This window comes from Sminthopsis crassicaudata, chromosome 2 (genome assembly GCF_048593235.1).
Source record: "Sminthopsis crassicaudata isolate SCR6 chromosome 2, ASM4859323v1, whole genome shotgun sequence".
Classification (NCBI taxonomy): domain Eukaryota; kingdom Metazoa; phylum Chordata; class Mammalia; order Dasyuromorphia; family Dasyuridae; genus Sminthopsis; species Sminthopsis crassicaudata.
The window spans coordinates 606,370,568-606,395,714 of NC_133618.1; the positions used below are offsets into that span (position 1 = coordinate 606,370,568).

At 32.9% G+C, this 25,147-nt stretch overlaps 1 protein-coding gene across 9 annotated transcripts in view; it reads left to right on the forward strand.

The window, feature by feature from the left end:
* Positions 1-25,147, forward strand: part of EXOC6 (exocyst complex component 6) — a 194,462-nt gene that overhangs the window by 20,735 nt on the left and 148,580 nt on the right. The gene's annotated exons all lie outside the window — the stretch shown is intronic.

Below are 25,147 nucleotides of genomic sequence, written 5' to 3' on the forward strand. Positions count from 1 at the left end.
AAGGCATAGATATACTCAGCAAATTTTAGGGGCTGCTTGTTACCTCTACAAATGTACAAACAAATGCAAATTCTCATTTTAGCTTTTGAAGCTCTTTAAAACTTGAACCCTCCTTATCTTTCCAGTCTTCTTATGTTATTCTCCATAAAGTTTGTGGGCTAGCCATACTGACCTATGGTGTTCCTTGTAAATGACACTTTAATTCTCAGCTTTTGAAGAGACTATCCTTCATGCTAGAGTATTCTCCCTTCTCCCTTTTAAAATCCCTGACTTCCTTCAATACTTTAAGTGTCACATTTTGCAAGAGGCCTCATTTTCCCAGTTTGCTGGTGCCTTGCCTTCTGAGGTTACCTTATATCTACTGCAGACACATACCTATGTATACATAGGTAGGCTCAGTGGTTAAAGGTAAACTCTTTGAGGGAAGGGACTTGTTTCTGTCTTTCCTTCGTACCCCCAAAGACTTAGCATATTACCTCATACTTAATATAGTATGTACTTTATATATCAAGGCATATTGATTAGAAATGTCCTGTTTACATATTTTCTCTGGGGTCAAGGATTTTCTAGAAATAGTTCTGGGGATTTGGCAGAGAGAGTATCTCTGGAAAGGGCCTAGGTCAACACTATTTTAACTTAAAAGGAAAGGATTTGGGTGGAATCAGATTAATATAGGAAATTCAGATTCTACTAATATTTGGTTCACTGCATTCACAGTGCCGAATGCTGCATCCATTGAATGGGCAGGAAGGCCAGACACCATCAGCTCTTGATTATTCAGGTTGTGAATTTCCTGTATATCTTGTTAATTGTTTCCTGCCACATTGGGTTGGGGCTATGGCCATGTTTTCATGTTTAAGAGCCTGTTCAACATATTTTATTTTTGAAAATAGATGAAGACATATATTTTTATTTTCTTTTTTATTTATGAACTTGATAAAAATAATCAGACACAAATCTTTTCATATACAAAAGAGAGAAATAGATTATATATGAAACCCTATCACTTTTTAAAAAATTATAAATTACATTTAAAGTAACAGTTCCAAAACTCTCTTGTGTACTCTCTCTCCTCTCTCTCTCTCTTTCTCTCTCTCACTCTCTGTATTTTAAATTGTTTCTTTGGTGCTCTTTCTTTTGGCATCACTATCTGGTATGGCTACACTTTATGGTTTGGCATCTTTTTATTTTAGCATAGGGTTAAGACTTTTAGAGTTTTCTTTTTCAATATTGTGATCATTGTATAAGTTTTTTTACTGGTTCTACTGCTTCACTATCAGTTCATATGAGTCTTCTCAAAGTTCTTGAAATCCATCCTTCTGTTATTTTTTATCACATGGTAATATTTCATTAACATTCATATACTGTAATCTGTTCAGCTATCACCCAATTGATGGTAGGACCTACTTTGTTGCTGGTTCTTTGCAAAGAAAGTTTTTTTCCCCCCTAAATTTGACTTCCCTTTTCTTTAATCTCAGTGGTATGTGTGACTAAGAGTATAATACTATTACTATCCACAATTTAATGATTTTTTTGAGTATTGTCTAAAATTCCTTTTCAGAGTACTTGGGTCAGTTCATAACTCCCCCCAAAAAGTATTAAAAGGCCTCAGTCCCAAAATTGTTATTTTCCTCTTTTTTCATCTTTGCTAATTTAATGGGTGTGAGATAGAACTTTTGAGTTAATTTAATTTGTATCATATAATTAGTGATTTAGAGAATTTTTTCATATTGTTGATAATCTATTTGCATTTATTCTTTGGAGTCTTGCCTGTTCATATCCTTTGACCATTCATCTCTTGGTGAATGGCTCTTGTTCTTGTGTATATCTTAGATATCATCCATATTAGGTAAATATATTGCAAAGATTTTCTCTAATTTATAAGTTTCTTATTTTTAACTATATAGATTTTGTTTATTCAAGAATTTCCCAGTTTTGTTAAATTAAGATTTTCCATTTTATTTCCTGTTATTTTCTATATCCCTTTTTTGGTCTATTACTCTTTGTGTATGTGTGTGTGTATATATATATATATATATATATATATATATATATATATGTTTGTGAAAGACATCTCTTTCCCTACTCCTCTAATTTGTTTGGTATATGATCTTTTATATCTAGGTCAAGTATTCATATAAAGCTTATTGTACCATTGGTATGAGATATTGGTGTAAGTCTCCTTTCTGTCTACCTTAAACCTACTTTTTACTGAGAGTGTTATTTTATTTTCTCACTAGTTTTTGTCAAATAGTCCTTTCCCAATGAATTCTTGATTTTGTTGAAAATGGCTGAACTTGCTACCATATTCATTGCTTCTTTTTCCCAGGGTTTAAAACTTTTAAACTTGGAATGTTAAAAAATTGTGCATTTTAGTAATTAAACTTATTTGGCCTTTTGTATGCCACCAGGAATCAGACTAGACTTACAGTTGGAAAAGTCCCTACAGTTCAGCCTTCTGATATTGAAAGTGAAGTGTGGTTATTTAAACTTAATCTAATCTCTCTGCATTATACAGATAACATAACTAAAAGGAGCAATGCTTGTGAATATAGAGTGCATTTCAACAGGGCAGACTTTCTTACAGTTCACCTGTTTACTTTTGTTCATTTGCTTTTTTTGAAGGAAGTGGATTTTTAATCTCGTGTTTCTGTCTTTTTCACATTTGACTTGTAGAATTTCTGAATCTGTCATAACTGATTTGTGAGACTTTTTTTTTTTTTTTTTTTTTTTTTGCAGTTTAAGCAACTATGGGCAGAGTGCACCATTAATAAGTGAGGGATCTGAGATAGCACAGTTTGCTTCTTTGTGTTGTGCATGTAATCTTTTTTTTTTTAATTTCTGTAACAAGTTTTAACCCTTTAAAGGGGTGAATTTGTTGTTCTCTTTTTCATATGATAATAACTTTTTATCTTTCAAAATACTTGAAAAATTTTTGTGGCAGCCCTTTTTGTAGTAGTAAGAAACTGGAAACTTGAGTGGATGTCCCTCAATTAGAGAATGACTAAACAAGTTATGGTATATGAATGTTGTGGAATATTATTGTTCTATAAGAAATGATCAGGAGGATGATTTCAGAGATGCCTGGAGAGACTTACATGAACTGATGCTAAGTGAAATGAGCAGAACTAGGAGATGGCATTATACGGCAACAGCAAGATTATATGATGATCAATTCTGATGGATGTGGCTCTCATCAATAATGAGGTGATTTAGACCAGTTCCAATGGTCTTGTGATGAAGGAAGCCATCTGCACCCAGAAAGACCAAGTTTTTTTCCTTCTTTCCTCCTCTTCCACCTTTCTACCTCCCTCCCTTAGACAGCAAACAATCCAATTTAGGTTAAAAATGTACAAGAATTTATTATTCTCTATTCAAATGGATACCTTTATTAATGGTTCTGAATAACTCAGTTATTATTACTGTGCTTTTAAAGAGCATCTCCCATTGACTTGTTTTATTTATTTTTCTAGAAAAGCATGATTGTAATCTCAGTATTTTCTTTAACAGCAAAAGTATAATTATTTTAGCATAATGCGTCACCATGCTTTTTTGAATTTTTGACTATTTAGCTTATTATTTACATTTTCACTGGTATAGGGAAGTCTTATCGAAGGATTTTCTGTACTATTGAAAATCAGCAACTTTTCTGCATATTATAGTTACAGATTTGGGTTAGCTGGCACAAAGAGGTCATAGCCAGTATCAGAAGTGAGACTCGAACCCATCTTCTTCATTTTGAGGCTAACTGTATATCCATTACATCATGTTGCTTTTCATGTTTTAATTACAAATAAAAAATAAAATTAAATATAATGTTTTATCCAGAAATGCAGAAGAAATTGTAAATTTTAGGGTTATACAGGTAACTTAATGTTTCTGTGTTCCTCTTTATATGGTAACAAAAACAAGCTGCCTTGAATTTTCATTTCATCAATGATTTTTCAATTAGTAAAAAAGAAAAAAAAGATTTATTTCTGTATGTTCAAAAAAATTTACTTCACTAAATGAGCTTAATTAAGCACCTACTGGCCCATTATTGTATTAAGTTCTGGGGATACAAAGACAAATAATACCTACTCTGATGGAGTTTACTTTCTGTTAGGATACACAACATGTATACATATAAGTAGAACCAAGTAATTAGTAGGATGAAGGTGACATCTGCTAACTCTAAGGGCTTTTTGTATAGAGGACATAGTATTTAAGCTGAACTTTATAGAAAGCCAGAAATTCTAATAGATGTGGGTAAGGAGGGAGGGTATTCCAGATATTCTGGGCAAAAGTTTAGAGATATGAGATTAAAATAGTGTGTGTAGAAAACACTAAGTATGCCAATTTGTCTGGGGGATAGTCTAGAAAGGTAGACTGGAATCAAATTGTGAAGGGCTTTAAATACCATATGTCTTCATATTTAATTCCATAGGCAGTGGGGAGCAACTGCAGCTTCTTGAGCCACTGAGTGACATAGTTAAATCTGTGTTTTGGGAATATTGCTAGAAAAACTGTGTATGGATTGGAAAGGGGAGATTATGGAGACAGGCTGCAGTCTTTAGGAAGGAAGAAGTAAACTTGAATTGGATTGATTACTACATGAGAGGAGAGAAGGGGAAGGATGTGAAAGTCAAGTTAGCTAACATTAAGTACTTAATATGTACCAGGCACTCTAATAAGCATCCAGGATCCAAAGAAAAGCAAAACATTCCCTGCCTTCAAGGAACTCTTTGTCCAATGGGAGAGACAACATGCAGTTGTATACCAAAAATATGTGTGAAGGTGAAACTTTAATTATTTTAGTTGAGATTTGAAGGAAGTCAGGAGAAAGATGAAAAGGATGACATATCCAGGTACGAGGGACAGCCAATGAAAAAGATGAAAAAAGAAGTGGTATTTTTGTATGAGGACTTGAAAAGAATATAATGTCTTTTCTAGTCCCCTCTATTCTCTCAATTATTTTTTTGTCTTAGATGTAGTCTACCTGTCAGTGAATAGAGTAAGAATAAATACAGTAAGAATAAATACAGACAGGAGATTAAAGGACAACAAGGGATCCCTTAAATTTAGAATTAGGCCAGCCATGAAGTGTTTGATACGTAGACCACAATTGCTTTGTATATAATTTTTAAGTTTTGTTTTGTTTTGTTTCCTCTCAATCATTTATTGATTAGAGGACATGCAAATTAAAAACGGTTCTGAATAATTACCTCACATCTATTAGAATGGCTTAATATGATGACAAAAAAAAAAAATAAATGCTGGAGCCATTATGGGAAAAATACTTGTCCAGTTGTGACTGATCCAATATTCTAGAGAGAAAATTGGAACAAAACCCAAGGAGCTATGAAAGGTGTGTTTGCCCTTTGGTTCAGTAATAACACTTCCAGATCTATACCCAAAGTCAAAAGAAGTCCAAAAAAGGACCTATTTGTACCAAAATATTTATAGCAGCTCTTTTTTTAGTGACTAAGAATTGGAAATCGTGGTGCTGCCCATCAATTGGGAAATTATGAACAAACTGTGGTATATGTTAGTGATGGAATATTATTGTGCTATGAGAAATGACAAGCAGGATGATTTCAGAAAAAAACTTGAAAAGACATGAACTGATGCAAAGTGAAGTAGAACTAGGAGAATGTTGTACACAGTAATGACAGTATTGTGCAATAAAAAAAATTGGGAATGACTTAACTTTCCTCAGAAATACAGTGATCCAAGACAATCCCAAAAGACTCTTTCTACCTCCAGAGAAAGACCTGATATTCTCAATATTTTTTCCTTTCTTCCTTTTTCCCTCCTTCCTTTTCTCTCTCTCCCTTCCTTCCCCTCCCCCCTCAAGGTTCAGTAGATCTTGACAATTTTCTTTTCTGATGTTTGCAATAAAGTTTTTTTTTTTTTTGTTTTGTTTTTTGCTTTCCCCTCCCCTCCCATGATTTTCAGGAAGTACAGTGTGATTCTTTTCTTTTTAATTTGTTTTTCTTTTTGTTACATTTAAGTTCCAAGCTGTTTCCTTCCCTCCCTCCCTCTCTCCCTCCAATCTTCCCTCCTTCTTCCCTCCCTCTTTCTGAGCCTCCCTCTCTACTTCCTTCCTCCCTCCCTCCCTCCTTTCTTTCTTCCTTCCCTTCCTCCCTCCCTTCTTTCTTTCCTTTCCTCCCTCTCTCCCCTCTTCCTCCCTTTTTCCGATCCTCCCATACTCCCCCCCCTCCTTCTCTCTCTGCCTTTTCCCCCTCTTCCCCCTCCTTCTCTCTCCATCCTTCCCTTCCTTTTCCCCTTTCTACCTCCTTCCTTCCTCCCTTCTTCCTTCTCTCCATTTTCCTCTCCCTTCCTTCCTTCCTTCCTTCCTTCCTTCCTTCCTTCCTTCCTTCCTTCCTTCCTTCCTTCCTTCCTTCCTTCCTTCCTTCCTTCCTTCCTTCCTTCCTTCCTTCCTTCCTTCCTTCCTTCCTTCTTCCTTCCTTCCTTCCTTCCTTCCTTCCTTCCTTCCTTCCTTCCTTCCTTCCTTCCTTCCTTCCTTCCTTCCTTCCTTCCTTCCTTCCTTCCTTCCTTCCTTCCTTCCTTCCTTCCTTCCTTCCTTCCTTCCTTCCTTCCTTCCTTCCTTCCTTCCTTCCTTCCTTCCTTCCTTCCTTCCTTCCTTCCTTCCTTCCTTCCTTCCTTCCTTCCTTCCTTCCTTCCTTCCTTCCTTCCTTCCTTCCTTCCTTCCTTCCTTCCTTCCTTCCTTCCTTCCTTCCTTCCTTCCTTCCTTCCTTCCTTCCTTCCTTCCTTCCTTCCTTCCTTCCTTCCTTCCTTCCTTCCTTCCTTCCTTCCTTCCTCCCTTCCTCCCTTCCTCCCTTCCTTCCTCCCTTCTCCCTTCCTCCCTCCCTCCCTCCCTCCCTCCCTCCCTCCCTCCCTCCCTCCCTCCCTCCCTCCCTCCATCCCTCCCTCCCTCTGCTAAGGAAATGTTTTGCCAGCTTGCATATATATAACCTATATTGAATTGCTTACTATCTAAGGGAAGGGAGAAGAGGAGGACACAGAAAGTAATTGAATTTGAAACTCAAAACTTTAAAAACCCCAAATGTTAAAATTTTTTAGACATGCAATTGGAAAAAATATGCAATTTTTTGTTTTTTTTTTTACTCTGATCTTAAAACACTAAAAAAAGAACATTTCCATTTATAAAACAAAACAAAAAAAAACTTTATATATGAAATTCTTTTATATTTCTGACTTTTAAAAAAGTACAAAATAAATTTCATACTTTAATTACAAAACTTCTGCTTCTCTGTTTCCTTGTTCTCTTCTTTGTATTTAAAGACAATATTTTAATAGTTTTCTTTTTGCTACGCTTCCTTTTCTTTTCTCTTCTTCCCCAATAATCTTTCTATTTTGTTCTATAGTTCTTATAGATCTTGACAGTTTTCTTTTGTGATGTCTGAAATACAGTTTTTTGCTTAATTTTTCATGGTTTTTAGGAAGTGCAGTGTTATTCTTTTTAAAAAAATTTACTGTATTTTTGTTACATTTGAGTTCCAAGCTGTTTCCCTTTCTCCTTCCCAACCTGGTATTAGATATGGTCACCCTTTGATTCACACGATCACATGCATACAAATATACCTATAACAAAACTGTACAATACATAGTTTCATATAGCAGTTCTTTCTCTAGAGTTGGATAGCATTTTCCTTTGTAGTTCTTTTGTAACTGATTTGAATATTCATATAATAAGAGAATACCTTAGTAAATTACATTTACTCTGTCTATAATATTACTGTTACTATGTACAATATTGTCTTGGTTCTACTCAGTTCTACTCATTTTACTCTTCCATATTTCATGCATGTCTTTTAATGTTTTACTAAAAGCAACCTCCTTATCATTTCTGATATCACAGTAGCATTCCTTCATAATCATATACCATAACATGATCACTTTGGGAAACAGATTTAATGGTGATATGTCTGGGTCAAAGGATATATACTGTTTTATAACAGGGCATAATTTCACATTGCTTTCCAAAATAGTTCAATTAATTCATAGTGTCACCAATAGTGTGTCAATGTCCCAATTTTTTTATATACGTTATTTGTCATTTTTCTCCTTCTGTCATTTTAGCCAATCAGATAGATGTGAGATGGTATCTCAAAATTGTTTTTTATTTACATTTCTCTAATCAATGATGATTTAGAGCATTTTTTTTACATTTTAAAAATATATTTGATTTCTTCCATAGAACACAGCCTATTAATACATATCCATTGATCTATTATCAATTGCGGAATGACTAATTTTCTTATAAATTTGACAAAGTTCTCTGTATATTTGAAATGTGAAGCCTTCATCTAAGAAATTGTCTATAAATATTTTCCCACTTTTCCCTTATAATCTTGGCTATTGATTTTATTCATACAAATTCTTTTTAATGTAATATAATCAAAGTTATGACATTTTATATTTTTAGTGCTATCTCTTATTTATTTATAAATTTTTCTTTTATTCATAAGCCTGTTAGGTAACATGTTCTATGCGGTTCTAGATTTTGTATGACATCTCCCTGTCATCTGTCCATTTTGAACTACATCTTAGTAAATAATATAAGAAAAATGGTCTATACTCTGTTTCTGCCAGATTACATTCCATTTTGCCAACAATTTTTAACCAAATAGTGTATTTTTATTCCCAAAGCTTGTCTTTATTTTTGCCAAATACAAGGTTACTATTTATTTACTATTGTTTGTCAAATGACTATTCTTTTCTGCTGGTTCACCTTTCTATTTCTTAGCCAGTAGCAGATAACTATTAATTATTGTCTTTTGTTTTAAGATCTGGTACTACTAAACTTTCTTTTACTTTTCCCCCCATTAACTGAAGATATTTTTAACAGAAGTAGTAAAAAGCCCTTATAAAACCCCTTACATTACCCTATAATCCAATAAAGATATATTCCTATATATATTTTTTCCTTTCACTGTCAAATTCCTAGAAAAAGCTACTAATACTTGTTATCTCTAGCTTTTCTTCTTTTCAGCATTTGTTATCTAGTTTCTATACCCAGACATCTGAAACTATTCTCTGCAAAGCTACTAAAGTTTTCCTAATTTATAATAATTCCTTTTCTCAATACACCCCTCTTCATTACCTGGCACCTTCCTGCTTTTCCAATTTTTTTGCAACTTACTCTTCTTCATGCACTTGTCTATTCCATGACACAGGACTCTTTGCTAGTCCTCGCACAAGATGATGCCTCCTGATTCTATCCTTTTTCACTAATAATCTCTGTGGGGCTGGAATTATCTCCTTTCTCCTATCTTCTGGCTTTCTTTAAGTCTCAATTAAAATTCTACTTTCTCCTCTTCCTCCTCCTCCTCCTCCTCCTCCTCCTCCTCCTCCTCCTCCTCCTCCTCCTCCCCCCCCCCCCCACACTGGGGTAAAATGACTTGCCCAGGGTCACACACCTAGGAAGTGTTAACCGTCTGAGACCAGATTTGAACTCGGGTGCTTCTGAATTCAGGGCTAGTGCTCTATCCACTGTGACACTTAGCTGCCCCTAAATTCTGTTTTGTTCAAGGAGCTCTTTCATGCTTCCTGTGATGCTACTCCCTTTCCTTTGAGATTATCTTCAATTTATCCTGCACACACATCTTCTTTGTATATAGTTGTTTATTATCTCTTCTGTGAGGACAACACCAGTTTTACCTTTTATATTCCCAGTGCTTAGTACGGTATATGAAGTGCTTAATAAATACTGATAAATTTGCCTTTCTGACAGCAATTTTCTCCTCCTTACATATTCCCTTCTAACCACCTTAGAAAAAAAATTAAATGGATTGCCTAAGGATAAACATCTAATAAATGGATGAGGTCACATTTGAACTTGGGTCGTCTTGAGTTCTAAGTCCAGAATCCTAACAACTCACTAAGTTACATTCCAGTTCAAAATAACTTTATTCTTCTCTTCCCAAACTGTGGAGGAAGTGAAATAATCATATTGAGTTCATTAGGAATTTACCTTACCTTATCTTAACTGGATTCTTTACTGCTACTTGACAACTCTTTTGCTCTTTCCTGCCTGACTTTAAAAAGATAAATTTTTATTCATGTAATTTGTTTTCATGTCACTTGCATTAATCTGTTTTCTCCTCCATTGCCTTTCTATTATAATAACAAAAATTATTTAAAAGAGGAAGAGGAAAAAAATAAGCAAAACCTGTTAAACATGTTGAAAAAAACCCCTTCTCATTAATATATAGTGTTCCTTCTCCTTGGGTATCTACTTGTGCAAATGAGTAGAAAGAGTTGTCATCTTTCCTTTGGGAACAAGTTACTTTTTTATAATTTCATAAACTCGGTTTTTATTATTTATTGTGATTGTGATTGATCTTTCCATTTACATTGTTGTAGTTATTGTGTTTTATTTTTCTGGCCCTACTTTATTTTGCATCAATTCAATGTGAGTCTTTTCATGCTTCTCTGTATTACTTATGCTTGTTATTTCTTGCAGTGCTGTATTATTCTATTACATTCACTTGTCACAATTAATGGGCATCTACTTTGTTTCTGTTTCTTTGTTACCATAAAAAGTACGTGGTATGAATATTTTGGTACATTAGAATCTTTCCTTTTGCCAGTGACTTTCTTGGCAGGGAATATGCATAGCATGTGGAGTTTGTGAATCAAAGCATTGACATTTTAGCTACTTTCTATGTACAATTCCAAATTATAGCATAGAATGGTCGTGTTAATTCACAGCTTCTCCAACATTAAAAAGGAACTTCTTTTCATATGCCTTTTATCATCGACAAACTTGTCTTTTGTCATTTTTGCCAGTTTTTTGTTATGAAGTAAAACCTCAGGGTTATTTTGATGGACATATTAGTGATTTAGAGCATTTTTTCATATAGTTTTTCAATAATTTTTCAGTTCTTTGGAGAATTATTTGGTTCTATTTTTTGACTACTTCTATATTAGCACAGAATGTATTTGGCTTAAAATATTTCTGTGAATTTTCTATATATCTTGTATTTAACACTTTTTACATAGATTTTTGATTTATCTTTTTTATCAGTTGACTGGTTTCCTTTCTTATACTAGATGTGATATTTTTGAGTGTAAACTTTTAAATTTCACATAATTAAAATTATCTGATTTGTTTTTTTAATTGTCTCTATCCCTTGTTTGCTTAAGAATTCATCCTTTACCCTTAAATGTAAAAAGGTTGTTGGTCTAAAGGATACTCCTATTCCTGTGGCTTTTAGACTCTAGGTAATAGGCTGTCTTCACTGGAGTCCAAGCAGAGATGGTAGTAGAGATGATGGATGAAATGGTATTGATTTGACCTCTGTCTCTCAGGATATTTGGCTGCTTCATAGATTTGTCATCTATTGCATAAATTTACTTGTATGTGCTTTGTTGCTTAGTATTGATATTTTGATATTGGTAAGTGAAATTGAGAGGTAAAAAGGGTAAAAGAAAAATAAAACATAAAAGAGTATAAAATTAAGTTTTAAAAGGTCAAGAAAAAAGGAGATGAGAATAGTGACAAAATGGGAGAACAAGAAAATATGAATGATACATGTTTTGGTTAAAGACAGAATAAACAATGAAGTATGAGTATTCCTCTAACTCAAGGGGGTGAGGGGTGGAGGGTGGAGTTTTGTAAACCTTATAACAGTATAGAAATGGGAATTTTTATTATTGAATTGGAGACTCAAATTAGTGAGAATAGTGAAGTGGTTGGGGAACAGAGAAAGAAACTAGGTTACTAGTAGAAATGTATCTAGGATATAGTATATAGCTAGGGCTTTGATTGCTTATTCCCTTTATATACATACATATCTGGATGCATAGTGAGATGGAAAGTGAATTTTCCTTTTCTTCATTCTATAGTTGCCCCACTAAATTCACTTCCAGATATAGCTTAGCCATTGAAGAAAGTTTCCATTCCAGATAATTGTCCTATATGCTGAATCTTATCCCTTATGGAACTGAGTTTCTCAATTTGTTCTTCAGAGCTTCACAGATACTTTTCATTGGACTCTGGTCCTCTCACTTTTATAATCTCAGAGGATCATAGTGTAATCCATTTAATTTCTTCCTATTCCTTTATCTAAGAACAGGGGAGAATAAAACAAAGCAGAGAAAGAAGCAAAAACAGGGCTATATGGTGATAGTACAAAGCTTTTCCCACCTAGAAGCTAATGGCAAAGCTTGTTTTCACATTTGAATGCAGCAAAGAAATAGATGCTTTGACCATTTTGTGATACAGTATTCAATTGAAATAACTCAATCCTGACTTTTTAAAACAAATTATTGATAATAAAAAGTGGGTAATAAATATATAATAGAACTGATATTGATATAAATTAACTGCTATAATAGTAAAACAAAAAGAGCCTAAAATGTGCCTTAGCAAATATTTGATTTGAACTCCTTTACGGAGGAAAACAGATTAGATTGCCATTCTGGAAATTGCAAAGCTATTTTAATGACACCATTTTGTTTTTAATTATTTCTCCTAAGATCCTAGAGATTTTATTTCTTCAAGTGAATTTAATTGTTCTTTTAGAGCTAGAGCTTTATAACTAATAACCCTTTGGTAGTTTGTACAGCACAAAATCTGTAAGTTAATCTAGGTAATGTTGTTTTATTTATTATAATAGTATAGCCCCAAATTAAGCAATGAATATTGCTCCAATTAATTTAATTCAAATCAGAGAAGAATGGGACTTTTGGTTCCTCTGTTCTTTTGGATACTGTTTTCCTATTAAAGGAATTCAATTTAGCTTTGTGGTTGTATTATTATTTTGTTGTCTTATATTAATCTTGTAGTCCTTTGAAATCTCTTGGGTCTTTTTTTCTTTTAATTGTTCTATTACCTATCCATTCTGCACCCACACACTGGATATTCAATGTTGACAATGAAAACATCAAACTATAGCAAACTGGGAAAGGATATTTAAAAATTTGTTGTGTATATTAATAACTTATGGTGGAATACAATTTCTAGTTCCTAGACCTATGTTACTATTATTTATATTATTATTATTATTATTAAATTATATTAATAATACAAAAAGATATAAATATAAAACATTTTTGTATTTGGCTCTTTTAAGTCTATATTAAAATCAAATCAACATAAAACTTTTATTTTTTGGTTGGCAGGCAGAGGTAGAATTAACCTGTGGTAAAGTTATTTTTCTGTGATATTGCAAAAATTTATAAGAAAGCAACTCATCCACACTCATTAGTCTACTTATGGCATTTAAAATTTCTAGACTAAAATTAATTTTAGCATTTTTAATTATATTAGATCACAGTGACTAGAGCTCTGGACCTAGATTCAAGAGAGGACTTCAGTTCAAATCCTGCCTCATACTCTTAGTAGTTATATGACTCATAACCACTTTCTGCCTCAGTTTCCACATATAAACTGAGGATAATTATAGAACTTAGTTCCCAGGGTTCATATAAGGTTCAAAAGAGATTATATTTATAATGTGCTTTGCAAACTTTAAAGTGCTATATTATTATTATAATATAGCTATTATTGCTAATGATGACTGTAGGGAATCATTTCAAAACGCTTTAGTTTAGGCTTTTCCATTTCTTATTTTGTGTTTTGCCAAGTAATGCAAAAGTCAACAGGAAGAGAAATCTTGGTTAGGAGTGTAAAAACAGGAAAGAGGAAGTCTATTGAAAATCTGTGTTAACTGATTATCAATTCAAGTTTTACAAAAGAGGATGTCCATTAATGACCATCAGTGTGCTACATTGCTTATCCAAAGAGAACAATGACTATGTTAGTGGCAGTACTACAGAATATTGACCCTAGTTATAGGAAGCAATGTTAACTAACAAACTGGACAAGGCTCTTTCCTACTCATAGAAACAGGATGCTATTAGTGAGAACAATTCACAGAAATTGCACATACAGGAAAACAAGGCAAGTAAAATATAACATCAGAACTATAATAAAAATTATCCTGCAGCTTAACCTTTGCTTGATCTGAGTTCTTTGATGGACTACATTCCTTTTAAATAATACATTCACCTATAAGGAGTTTTTATTAAGGTAATGCTTTGTGATAACTTAGTAATTTAAAAATACATGTATTGGAATGTGCTTAATTGAATTACAGGAAACACCTGGATGTTATTTTATAAAGCATTTTAATTGTATGCAGCAAACTACATGAAATGCTCCATGGGAAAATATACGGAAAGTTGAATATTATATAAACAAGAAATATCTTTGAATATTTCGGGACAAAAGACATTGAATGCTATGTCTACAGATTGTTTTTCTGGTACTCGTGGAAACTGTGGTATGCTGAAGCTAGCTTTAAGTTGCTCAGTAGCTCTTAAAATAATTTAGCAGCATTTAAAATATTGGACACCTGTTTTAGCAACCTATCCCCACTTTGAAATAGGGTAGCATAAATACATAAAAAAATAGACATAATGAAGAGGTAATATAGTGGAGTGAATAGAGTGTTTGATCTGATTTGGGATAACTTTGGAACAGATCCCACTTTGACATTCCTTAGCTATGTAGATCATGGACACTTCTCTTAATCTTTCTGGGCCTCTGTTTCCCTACATATTATAAATTCCTGAAGTATCTCTCTCATAGATTCATTGTGAGATTTAAATGAAATAATTTAAAGACTTGCTTTTTGTAAACTTTGGAATACTGTATAGATGTTAGTTTGTGTTGTAAATGTTATAAAAATATAAGTATTGTCATTATGATGATAATTAGAGATACAACTTTATCCACACTTGAGGCAAATTGTAGTAAGCATGGTAATGAGAAGGGAAAAGATAGGTTCACTCACAGTATAGCCAATGATGGGCTTCTAATCTATTGAGGATGAATGAAGCTGTTACTGGTGTGTGTGTGTGTGTGTGTGTGTACACAATCCATTCCAGAATGGGGCTATTATCCCCAAAAGAAGCCTTTCTTTCCTAAGAGAAGGAGCCTAGATCATCCTATCTTAATAACAGTTCTATACTTGGTTGTTACTTTGGTTCTGTTTTGGCCTGCATCTTATCCTAATAATTACTCTCTACTTAGTTATGTCAGAGGGAACTATTTTGGCTTAGTTATTATCTGGGGATAATCTGGACTCCAAGATTGAGACTTCCAAATTGTTTTTTCCTTTGAGATTCCCAGTATAATTCTTACTATTGTATTTGTCTCTCTTTGCTTTTATTCACATTGCTTCCTCAGCCTGAAATATTCTTCATACTTCTTTCTTAACTTGAATTTTTTTGTCAGTATATCTTTTCTTCTCAATGAAGATATTCTGCAAACTTAATGTAGGTGACCATCAAGTCACTATTTCAGATTGTCCTACTGTTCTCTGAAATTTTTCTCTCTCCACAGTAGTACAGCCCAGACTGTTCTTTTTCTGAATTCTATCTGTAACATGTTTTAATTGTGTGACTCATTTTTACATTTGATTATGTATTTTGCCATCTTGGAATATATTTGTAGGTGTCTTGTCTTTTCAATGAGATTGTAAGGATATTCTTGAGGATAGAAATTATTTCATATAATACTTCATTTTTTCTATACCAAGCAACAACATGTTGGTAGGAACATAGTTGGTGCCCAATTTAATTGAATTAACAAAAAAAAGTCCTGGTCTGTAAGGGTGAAATACTTATCTTTCCTTCTTCAGTATATTTACCTGTTAGTGAAGTATTTTTGATATATGAGAATGAAGAGGATGTTTCCTATGCATCTGTACAAAAAATTCATTACTAGATGTAAAAGTCTTCCAGAAGGATAGTGATATATTTCATTATGGTCAGATAAGATGAGAAATAGTGTGGGTAGTGGATAAAAACTATTCTTGGAGCCAGGAAATACTTGGTTTCAGGTCCTAACTCCATTATATGTTGGCTATGTTATCCTTTATAAATTGCTTAATCTTTCAGTACTTTAGGTAATATTAATATTAGACCATCTCCTTGCATTGGTAGAGTTTCCTCATTTGAGAGTTCCCTATAGGGCTGGAATCCCAGGTCCTATTCTTATCTGGAAAAAATAGATTTTTAGCATAGTAGCATGAGTTCTATTTATTCTTTACTCAATCCTGTAACATATGTTTGGTCAGTAAAAATATCTATTAAAAATAGACAATAAGTTTTTTGAAATGATACCATTCTCTTCTTTCTTCTCTAACCTCTTCTACTTATTCAGACTGGAATTATAATGGCTACCTCAGACAGTTCATTTGCTGGTGAGCACAGAAACCATGCTTGGAACTGGGCTGGTTTCCCTCTCTTTAGGTAACTCAGTGGGTTCCTAATCTCAGAGACATACTTAGTATGTTGGTGCCAGACTTATTAGATGATCAGCCTTGGCCCCATTGTAGTTCAGAACTCCTGAGCTCATGTGATCAGCTCAAGTGATCCATTAACCTGAGTGTCTCCACAGAAGAGAGATTACAAGTCTACTATTCTTAGCTGTATTTATTTCCAGATAATACATCAAATATGAACAGCCTTAGAAAAATTCAGTCATTTCTATATTATTTGTGCTGATTGGAGGAGAAGAATATCAGATTTAAATAAAATATACAAAATCCTAGTCTCATTAATAGAGATTTTTTGAAAATAAAATTTTATTTTTTCCCAGTTACTTATAAAGATAATTTTTAACATTCATTTAAAACATACTTTGAGTTTCAATTTTTCTTTCTTCTTCCTATACCTCCTTACTGAGACTGGAAGCAATTTAATATTGCTTATATATGTTCAATCATGCAAAATAAATGACCTGTTAGTCATTTTGTGAAAGAAGACAGAGACCCAAAGGGAAAAAATCATGAAAAAATACATAAAGTGAAAAATAGTGTGCTCTATCTGTATTCAGACTACCAGTTCTTTCTCTAGAGTTGAATTGCATTTTTAAATCATGATTCCTTTGGAATTGTCTGGATAATTGTGCTACAGAGAATAGCAAAGAGATTCATAATTGATCATCACATAGTATTGCTGTTACTGTGTACAATATTTTTCTAGTTCTGTTCAATTTGTATTAGTTCATATAAATCTTTCCAGAGTTTTATAAAATCAGTCTGCTCATCATTTCTTATAGCACAGTAATATTCCATTGCAACCATGTAACACAACTTGTTTAGCCCATTTCCCAATTGATGGGCATCCCCTCAATTTCCAATTCTTTGCCACTACTAAACTAACTGCTATAAATAGTTTTGTACAAATAGATTATTCCAAACACCTTTTTAAATCTCTCTTGGATATAGACCTAGAAGTGGTATGCTGAACAAGAGCGTAAGTACAGTTTTGTAGCCCTATGGACATAGTTGCAAATTGCTTTTCAGAATAGTTCAACTCATAGCTCTACTAACAGTACATTAGGGCCCTAATTTTTTAACATCCCTTCCATAATACACTTATGACCAAATAGGATTTATACCAGGAATGCAAGACTGGTTCAATATTAGAAAAACTATTAGCATAATTGACTGTATCAATAGTCAAGCTAATTAAAATCATGATTATCTCAGTAGATGCAGAAAAAAATTTGATTAAATCCAACATCCATTTCTATTAAAAACACTAAAGAAAATAGGAATGAATGGAGTTTTCCTTAAAATGATCAGTAGCATCTATTTAAAACCATCAGCAAGTATCATATGTAATGAGGACAAACTAGAACCATTCCCAGTAAGATCAGGGGTGAAACAAAGTTGCCCATTATTACCATTACTATTCAGTATTAGAAATGTTAGCTCTAGCAATAAAAGAAGAAAAAGAGATTAAAGGAATTAGAGTAGGTAATGAGGAAACCAAATTATCACTTTTTGCAGATGATAATGATAGTATATTTAGAGAACCCTAGAGAAGCAACTAAAAAAACTATTAGAAATAATTCACAACTTAGCAAAGTTGCAGGATACAAAATAAATCCATGTAAATTATCAGCATTTTTATATATTACCAACAAAGTCCAACAGCAAGAGATACCAAGAAAAATTCCATTTAACATAACTATTGATAATATAAAATAGTTGGGAGTCTACCTGCTAAGACAAAGTCAGGAACTTTATGAACAGAACTATAAAACACTTTCCACACAAATAAAGTCAGATCAAATCAATTGGAAAAATATCAAGTGCTCATAGGTAGGATAAAAATGTCAATATTACCTAAATTAATCTACTTATTCAATGCCATACCAAATTCCCAAGAAATTATTTTATAGATCTAGAAAAAATAATAACAAAGCTCATCTGGGAAAAAAAAGCCAAGAATTTCAAGAGAATTAATGAGAAAAAAAAAGCAAATGAAGGTGACCCAGCTGTGCTGGACCTAAAGCTATATTACAAAGTGGCAGTCATCAAAGCCATTTGATACTGGCTAAGAAATAGAGTAGTTGATCAGTGGAATAGGTTAAGTTCACAGGACAAAATAGTCAATGACTAGTTTGACAAACCCAGAGCTAGGGAGCTTTTGAGATAAAAACTCACTATTTGACAAAAACTGCTGGGAAAATTAGAAACTAGTTTGGCAGAAACTAGGCATTGACCCACACCTAACACCATATACCAAGATAAGGTCGAAATGAGTTCATGATTTAGACATAAAGAGTGATATAAGCAAATTAGAAGTACAAAGGATAGTTTACCTCTCAGATCTGGGAGAAAGAGGGAATTTGTGGCCAAAGAAGAACTGGAGTTCATCATTGAACACAAAATAGACAATTTTGATTATGTTAAGAGAAAAAGTTTTTGTACAAACAAAACCAATGTAGACAGTATTAGAAGGGAAACAAACTGGGAAAGTATTTTTACATTCAAAGGTTCTAAAATACAGAGAGAATTGACTCAAATTTATAAAAAAGTGAAGCCATTCTCCAACTGATAAATGGTCAAAGGATATGAACAGTTTTCAGATTAAGAAATTAAAACTATTCCTAGTCATATGAAAAAGTGCCTAAGTCACTATTGATCAGAGAAATGCAAATTAGATAACAGGCAAAGATTCTGATGAATGTTGGAGGGGATGTGGAAAAACTAGGACACTAATATATTGTTGGTGGAGTTGTGAATTGATCTAACCATTTTAGAGAGCAATTTGGAACTATATGCAAACCTTTTGATCCAGCAGTGTTTCTACTGGGCTTATATCCCAAAGAGATCGTAAAGGAGGGAAAGGGACCCATGTGTGCAAAAATGTTTGTGGCAGCCCTTTTTGTAATGGCAAGAAACTGGAAACTGAGTGGATGCCCATCAATTGGAGAATGGCTGAATGGAGTATTATGGAGTATTATTGTTCTATAAGAAACGATCAGCAGGATGATTTCAGAGAGGCCTGGGGAGACTTACAAGAACTGATGCCAAGTGAAATGAGCAGAACCAGGAGATCATTGTACATGGCAACAAGAAGATAATATGATGATCATTTCTGATGGACATGTCTCTTTTCAACAGTGAGATGATCCAGGCCAGTTCTAATGATCTTGTGATGAAGAGAGCCATCTATACCCAGAGAGAGGACTGTGGGAACTGAGTGTGGATCACAACAGAGCATTTTCACTCTTTTTGTTGTTTTTTGATTGAATTTTATTTTCTTTCTCATTTTTTTCCCTTTTTGATTTGATTTTTCTTGTGCAGCAAGATAATTGTGTAAATATATGCATATATTGGATTTAACATATATATATATATTTACTATCTAGGGGAGGGGGTGAAGGAAGGGGGGGAAATGGAACACAAGGTTTTGCAAGAGTTAATGTTGAAAAATTATACACACATATATTTTGAAAATAAAAACCTTTAATAAAAAATAATGTATGAGATATGATTGGGTAAGGTGAACATATTAAGGAATGCATGTCGACATTCTAAAACAAAAACAACAACACAGTTTGTTGATTATGTATATATATATACACATATATGTATATATATATATATATATATATATATATATATATATATATAGTGACTTTTGTAATGGAGTTTCTTGAAATTAAAGCTTTTATTATCTGCAGAGATTAAAAAAATTCTCTCCAACATTTATCATTTCTCTTTTCTGTTATATTAGCCAATCTGGTAGGTGTGAGATTATTTTAATTTTCATTTCTCAGATCATTAGTGATTTAGAACATTTTTCATATGACTATACATAGCTAGCTTTAATTTTTTAATCTGAAAACTATCTCTTCATATCCTTTGACTATTTATCAATTGGAGAATGACTTATATTCTTATACCTTTTAATCAATTCTCAGTATATTTGAGAAGTGAAACCTTTATCAGTGATACTTTCTATAAAAATTGTTTCCTAGTTTTTTGCTTTCCTTCTAATCTTAATTGCATTGGTTTTGTTTCTGCAAAACTCTTTTAAGATTTAATATAATCAAAATTGTCTACTTTATATTTTATAATGCTCTATCACTTCTTTGGTCAAAAATTCTTCCCTTTTTCAGGGAAACTAAGTAAATTATTCCATGTTCTCCTAATTTGTAATGGTATCTTATTATCCACAGCGCCATCTAGCTGCCCCTAGAGACAAGTCTGTAGAGTTTTTGGTGAATCTTCTATTGTGGAGTTATAGAAAGCATTGACAAGACTTACACAGGCTGAGAAAGAGTGGAAGGGTTCTAATATGCACCATTGATCACAATCCATACCCATGAGATCATGGATACAATTCTCTCAATATGAGATCCAGAGAAATAAATACTTGGTTTTCAAGAAATTAATTTCAAGGTAGGAGGCGCCATCTAGTGATCATGTTTCTTTTATTAGGTGTAGTCCCCTATCAGTTCAGTGAGAGCATATGTGACAGAGTAGAAGTATAGTCAGTTAAAAAACCTAGTAAGATTATTATCAGGAACATCATGAACAGACTTCCTTGAGTGAGAGGATGGTGATCTGGATGGTGATGGTACTGGAAGTTATCTTGTATGAAGGTTTACTGGAAGAACTAGATATGTTTAATCTGGTAAAAGGAAGACTTAGTGGCACAATAGTTTCCTTCAAAGATTGTCATATGGAAGAAGGCTTGCGGTTAGATAGCTTGCCTCTACACAAAGTTTGTAATTTGTATTGAATGAGGAAAGCATCATCTATATCCTCAGGGTGATCTTCATATTATCACATTTTTTCCCCTTTGCTTATATATATTTTCAAATAATCTAAACTTCTGAGTGTAGCATAACTAGATTAAAATATAATTAGGAAATGTTTAACAAAATAAATAAAAATACAACAAAATAATGTTAATTTCTAGTTTTATTAATATGAAGCCTGCAGAGATCTCTTCTATATATGTCTAACACCACTGCTCTTCACTTTCCGAATGACAAAGCTAGGAAAAACCATTTATGTATTCTACACACAATTTGAAAATTAGACCCCTGCGGAAATTATGTTATTGTGAACTGTAGGCATCAAGGTACATTCTAACATTACAATAAATTGAAGGCATTGTAAAGTAAGGCATAGACATCTGATTTATCTCATCACAAAATTAATATACTTACATGAAAAGTAGAATTTTTCAGTATTCAAAACATGTATATTTATAGGAAGTAATATTAAAAGTTATGTCTAGCCAAACTTGGAATAATGAAGACCTGGATTCAAGTTCTGCCTCTTATACATAATGATTTAATGATTCTGGGCAAGTCACTTACCTATCAGTCTCTAGATGCTCCTTCTCTAAGAGTAAGTTGAAGAGAATGTTCTAAACTGTATTGTTGAGAGTTTCTCATCAGAGTGTTCCCTATACCAATGAAATTACAGTCCAGACCCTATCCCTGATATTAAAAGCACTGCTCATTTCAATATTACCTTAGACCTCACTTGCTAGGACGTAAATGGGCATTTACCTAGAGTCTAAGCTTAGGTAAATAGAAAACAATTTGATATATAGGATACATTGTACAGAAAGGTATATTATATATATTCTGATTCCCTTCAATTAGGGTCTTTCTTTTGAACAAAGCTAACAGCAGCATCAACAAGAAGAAAAACTTAAGTGGTTACTCTATGCCAGGCACTGTGCTGAGACTAGAAAAGTAAAACCAGTTTCTGTATGGTAAATTGGAGGTAATGTCAGAGAATAAGCATTAGCAATAAGGGGAACTAGGAAAGGCTTCTTGTAAAGGTAGGATTTTAGCTTTTGGGGAAAAATACATAATGAAGAAAACAAGGGAGGAAGGAGAAAAATAACTTGGAGAGGATTAGTATGCTAGAAGTTAACAGCAGTATAGCTGTGGAAACTGATAAATAAATAAACACAATAGAGACAAAATATTGATATTATGAGTATACTTAGTATAGTATCTTACAAGATCAGGATACAACAAGAAGTCCTTATTTCTACATTTCTACGGTTGGAAGAAATTGGCCTCTTGTTGAAAAAGTACAATATTTGTCAGTTTGGCTTAATTGCTAAGAAGCTAAGTATTTTAAATTTGAAATGTAATACTGGTGATATTATAAAAATGTAATTTTGTTTGCTTAAAAAGATCACCAATGATTTAGGGGGTTATAAAAAAGTCAGATCAAGTAAACAAATATATAATTGGGCCTCTCTATACTATGGGCAAAACAAGGCATAAGGCACCTTGGTCCTTGATTTGGTAGCACTATGAATTGGTCCTACCATATTAGAAACTAATTTGAAATTATGAAAAATGAATGAAATATTCCTGCCTTCACTGCCAGAAGACATCTCCAAGGAGATAAAAAATAGGAAAAAAGCTCCATATATATAAAAATATTTTTGGTCTATTTTTTTGTAATTGCAAAAAATTGGAGACAATAGATGCCCATTGATTTGGGAATTTTATTGTTCTATAAAAATAAGTATTTAGAATAAAAGGATGCATGGGAAGACTTACATGAATGAATGTTTGCTACCTTGTGATCTTTTGGCAAGATCCTTAATGTTGTTGGACTTAAGTTTCCATCTATAGAATGAGAGGGTTAGTCTATATGGTTTCTGAGATTCCTTCTAGCTTTACTTTTATAACACTAAGTTCTTATGATGAAAAGTGAATTAAGCAGAACAAGGAAAGCAATGTACACAATGACTATAGTAATTTAAAGAAAAAACAACAAAATTGAAACTGAATGTTTAGCTTGAAGAATAAAATAAGAAAATATATTGGTCTTCATTCCATATAGAGGTTGTTGGAAAGGACAATGGATGTGATTTTGACATACATTAACTGATTGATGTTGAGTAAACTATTTTAACTTCTCTGTTGTAGGCAGTTCTCTAAGACTATAAACTGAAGAGGAAGTGGGGAGTTTCTATGATGGAAGGTATTTTTTCTCGGAATTCTGTATGTCAGTGAAACACATATATAATCTTTTCTTCATTATTAAAATTTTTGAGCAAGTGGTATTTCAGCTTTTCCTTTAGTGGTTTTCTAATATTTAGGCCTTTTCTCTATTGCCCTTACTGTTATTGCCAGAGATAGGACATTTTTTTTTCCATTTAAGAGTTTTAGTTTATTTGTTTTTGAATGCAGGAAATATTTACTTTACATTCTTGCAAGAAGGGGGGGTCTCTATGTGAGTAGACATCAAGAACTTTAGTTTAAAGGATATTTATAAAGACATTTTCAATTTTACATAAGTTAATTTTTAACTTTTTAAACTGCAAGTTATTTATTAAAATCATATTCTTTTCACTTCCACTAGATGGCGTTCATTATACACAAAAGAGTGTGAGGATCCACAAATGTGTGGGAAGATATCCAGGATTTTGTTGTTTTGATTAAAAGATTTTATTTTGTATAAAGTCGAATAATACTGTTCATCACAAATACCACCTCTAATTCTCTTTTTTCAAAATAATAAAGATGTTGCCTAATATGTAATATCACTTATATCACAATCTGATTTTTGCCTTGATAATCTTTATCAAGGATGCTTTCAACGCATATGTTGATTATTCTTATAAATTTAATATATGTTAGAGAGTAGACAGATGATTTGGTAGTCTTTAATTGTCTGTTGGTTGCCTTTTTTGGGGTAACAAAGTTTGAGATTTTGTATATGCCTTTCATTTTAAATCTCTCAATCAGTTTCTTCAAAATTTCCAAATGATGTAACTTCAGTAGTGTTTCTTCTATTTAGCCCTCCTATGTACATGTGTTTCATTCTAGCTGTTTTCCCCATTTTTTAAAACTACATTGTCATTTATACCTTTTTTTCTAAGCAAATCAGTTGCTGTATGTAATATTAGAGCCTAAATGTGTTGGCTCTATGACCCATATGGTAAAAAGTTTCTCCTTGAAACAGAGATCTATCTTTTTAATATCAGTCATGTGCTATTGTATGACTTTAAGTCTCCACTTACCACTATAGACTCCAAAGATTTAAAATTATAGTATCATTCAAAGAGCAATGGAGAGTTGCATGAATGTTATCAAAGAAATTCATGAGTGAAAAAGGAGTTAGATTGCTTATATGCCAAGAGCAGAGAATTCTTGGTATGCTAAGAAATCAAGTAAACATTTCAATATGTTGGGTCAGTAACCTGTGGTGAACTTACTGATCAGAGAGTTGCATTAAATGCTCCGGAATGATTAAGTTGTGATCTCCATTGTTGAAAGGAGTACCTGTATGGATGGTATAAATAGCACAGGTATAAAAACTGAATAGACTTTTTAGTTTACTTTCAATTCAGTTCATTAAAAAATTATTAGATTCCTCCTGTAGGCAGTTTGTTAGATGGTGTGTGAGAAAAAAGTTTAGAAACATTTTGACACCTTTAACAAATTTTCACTTGACACTACCATTCCCTCAAGCTACTTGTCAGGCTGCAAAATATTTCCGTATCAGCCATGTTACAAAGGAAACAGAGCCCCCTCCCCCAAAACAAAACAAAAAAACAACAATCCTGAAGAAAAATCTAAGAAAAATAAAGTTAAAAAAAGTTAAAAAAAGTATTTTTCTCTCTACATCCATACTCCATCAGTTTTTTCTTTGGAGGTGAATAGCATTTTTCATGTAAGTTCTTCAGAATTGTCTTGGGTCATTATAATGCTCAGAATAGCTCAATCATTAGCAATTTTATCACATATTATTATTGTTGTGTAGAATTTCCTGGTTCTGCTCATTTGACTTTACATCAGTTCATGCAAGTCTTTCCACATTTTTCTAACATC